The sequence below is a fragment of the Bison bison genome, unplaced genomic scaffold, assembly GCF_000754665.1.
Source record: "Bison bison bison isolate TAMUID 2011002044 unplaced genomic scaffold, Bison_UMD1.0 scf7180017863958, whole genome shotgun sequence".
In the NCBI taxonomy this organism is placed as follows: Eukaryota; Metazoa; Chordata; class Mammalia; order Artiodactyla; family Bovidae; genus Bison; species Bison bison.
This window is the reverse complement of record NW_011494530.1, coordinates 45360-48675: the sequence shown is the minus strand read 5'-3', so window position 1 is coordinate 48675 and position 3316 is coordinate 45360. Positions and strand designations below refer to the sequence as shown.

Genomic DNA, 3316 nt, shown 5'->3' with positions numbered 1-3316 from the left:
AGTTAGGCAGGAAATGTCAGTGGCAGAGAACAGCTTGTCCAAAGTTGTACAACATCATGGCATGATCAGAACTTTAAGTACTTTGATTTGCTTGAAAGGTAGAGAGGAAGGGAAACTTAAAAATTGATGAATTGCAGAAAATATAGCTGTTTTTATTGAGACAAAATTATTAAGTCAGTCTTGTTTGCTAGAAATTTACTTAACAATATGAAATTATATTTTGAGAATGTCTTTTAATTTCTATTAAAAGTTTTATTTCAGAACTTTTAAATTATTGCTGCTGACAAGTGTTCAGCCAAGTCTGACTTTTTGCAACCCCATGGACTGTACCCTGCCAACCTCCTCTGTCCATGGGATTTTTCCAGGCAAGAATACTGGAGTGAGTTGCCATTTCCTTCTCCAGGGGATCTTCCCAACACAAGGATAGAACCTGTGTCTCTTGCATCTGCTACATTGGCAGACAGATTCTTTACCATTAGCACCACCTGGGAAGCCCTTTAAAGTATTAGGAGTTCTGTTTTATTTTATAGGAATTTTAGAAATATTTTTATGTAAGTGTTTATCTCTCTCAATTAGAATGGACTTCTTTTAATATAAGAGACTTCATTATCTAATTATTAATACTTTCGAGGTACACAATGAAAGATATATGCCTTTCTGATTTATAAACAGAAACATACAAACACGGAGAAATCAATAAACACATGGCTACAGTCACAGTTCAAGAGTTAGCTCAGAAACAGACCATCTCCCTGGTGAAGACATCAAAAAGCTGTCCATCTTCACCATGAGCAAAAATCCCTATTTGATTTGAACTCAAAGTGGGCAAATACACTATTTTTAAAAAAATAATTGCTAAAAACAAGACTCGGTATCATTTCTTATCTAAGAGATCTTCATAATAATGCATTGATCAACTTATAGAGATTACCAAATGGTAAGACCTGAAACCAAATTCTTTACCATTGCCACCACAAATGGGATGTAGCTTATCTGCTATAAGCAAACTAGAAACATAAACAAAACACAGAATCAGTAGGAAAAAATAAGTTGGAGATACAGAGATTCAGGCAAGTTAAAATTTTATTGCTGCTTGGAATGTACATCTGAAAGTCAAGGAAGACGTGTCTGGGTTTAAGCTACCCATTCTTGGCTCTCCAAGAAGAATCCATTGTACATCTTGGTGGGACTTCCAGAAATGATAAAGGATTATTTTTTTTAAGTAAAACCATAATTCTCGTACGAATATAAAATGAGTTTGTGTAAAAATTTTATTTAATGCAACAAGGGAACCTGAAAGGAGTTAAAAGCTGGTTCAAAGGAGAATTCAAAGATGATACAAAAAATGAGCTCCTTAGGAATGCTGCAATGAGTATGCTTAACAGCTGAAAAACTGATTTCTTCCACATTAGGAAAGGAAAGTTTATGAGAGAAATTGTGCATTTCAGTGGACATGAGTTATTTGTATTACCAGATTTCCACAAGTTAAATTCTGTCTCTGTAGAGTTTTTAAATAGTCTTATCAAAGACTTTGATAGGCAGAAGTAACTCTGATATGTGAGCTGAGTTTGTTCTCAGATTTCTCCAGTATTTCCCTATATAGGAGGATATTCATTCCTTTCACAAATATTTATTGAGCATTTACTGTACCCTGGCACCATTCTGGGCACTGGGGATTCAGCAGTGTACAAAACAGGCAAAAACCCCTGCCATCTGGAGTCTATATTCTTGAATTCAGTTTATTTGGAACGTAATGAATTTGAAGTGATAGCAGGACATTATGGGCCATTATGTGTAATTTAATCTTATAGGCAACATCCCTTTAGGAATTAACTTGTAATAAAATGCAACATGTTCTTCCCTGTTGCAAGGCGGGGAAGGTAAAGGCCCATCTGAGTCAAATTGCCCCCAGGGCAGGTCTTGTGATGGTGCCAGATTGGAGGCTCAGGTTTTGGAAGGCTCAGATAGAGCACAGGGGTTCCTTGTGTCTGTATGGCTACATCCCTGGCTGATGTCATTGTCATTCAGGTTCCTGGCAAGTCAAATTCCCTCAGCATAGAATCCCAAATTGAAGATCAAATTCCTCTGGAAATCATTTCTGTCGATGGTAAAGCAGGAGATGCCCCAAAGTCAATCTCCCAAGTTGTCCAGAATTTCAGGAACTTCATTTGCAGAGCCCACAACGTTCTTGCTGACCCACTGGAAACCATAGCAGTATTTCTCTAGGTAATTCTTTTAGGTACTTCTGGAGTCAGTGATACTAAAAACTAGAAAAATATAAAGATTAAAGATGTAGATGAGTTTCTTTGAGAATCTGAGCAGATAGCTAGTTTATTTTCCGTTTAGATTAAAATAGATTGTCTTCTCTCATTCCTCATTGTTGCAGCATTCTTTTATTTTCTTCATTTAATTACATATGTCAGTGAAGTTGGGTTTCTTACTAATAGATCTTAGGCTCATATATTTAGAAACATGCTAAAGAATACTTTTGCTTTTTGCTATTAATTTCTATCATTCAGAAGCAAAAATAAAATCTTTTACTAAATATCTTAAAATGCAGAACAACACCCACTGATTAGTTTTCCCCTAAAGGCACTTTTTAGTTGAATACTATTCATGAATTATATACACATTCAGAATCACAATGTAATTTTAGGGTGAGAAACACCAGAATCTACACTTAACAATATACAGGATTTGATGTATTAGTTCTTGCATTCAAAAATGAACTAAAAAGTAGAAAGTTCTGGGGTTCCCTGTGCACTTCCTATGAGCCTGCCATAGGTTAAAAATTTTTGTTCCCCTCTGATAAAGAGGCTCAACATTTTCCCATGTCAGTTTGGCTTTATAAAATGTAAATAGCATTTTTTTTTTATCATTTTCTGATCTTGATTGTACTTTCCTGTGAATTCTGATTTGGTTAATTACAATTGATGAATGAATATTTAAAAGGAAGGCCCAGATCAGAATCAACAGTGATGGCCTGGAACAGTTTCATCATATAGCTATCTTATACACTTTAGCAGGTGTTTCTCAAACTGCCATTTAACAATAAAGTTTATCATGTTTCTTGTAGGCAGCACTCAATCAGCTCTTTAACAGTATACTGATGGACCATTTTGATAATCTTGGAAAATGTTAACTGAATATCAGGAATTAATATTACTATAAAACAAATTAAAAATAAGCTTCTCCAGAGACTTCCCTGGGGGTCAGTGGCTAAGACTCTGAGCTTACAATGCAGGGGGCCCAGGTCCTGATCAGATCTCACATGCCACCACTAAGATCTGGTGCAGCCAAATGAATAAATACATAG

At 35.6% G+C, this 3316-nt stretch overlaps 1 protein-coding gene across 1 annotated transcript in view; it reads left to right on the top strand.

Annotated features, from left to right (window-relative positions):
* Nucleotides 1-3316, top strand: part of NAALAD2 (N-acetylated alpha-linked acidic dipeptidase 2) — a gene marked incomplete at its 5' end in the record, with an annotated part of 42599 nt that overhangs the window by 14614 nt on the left and 24669 nt on the right. The gene's annotated exons all lie outside the window — the stretch shown is intronic.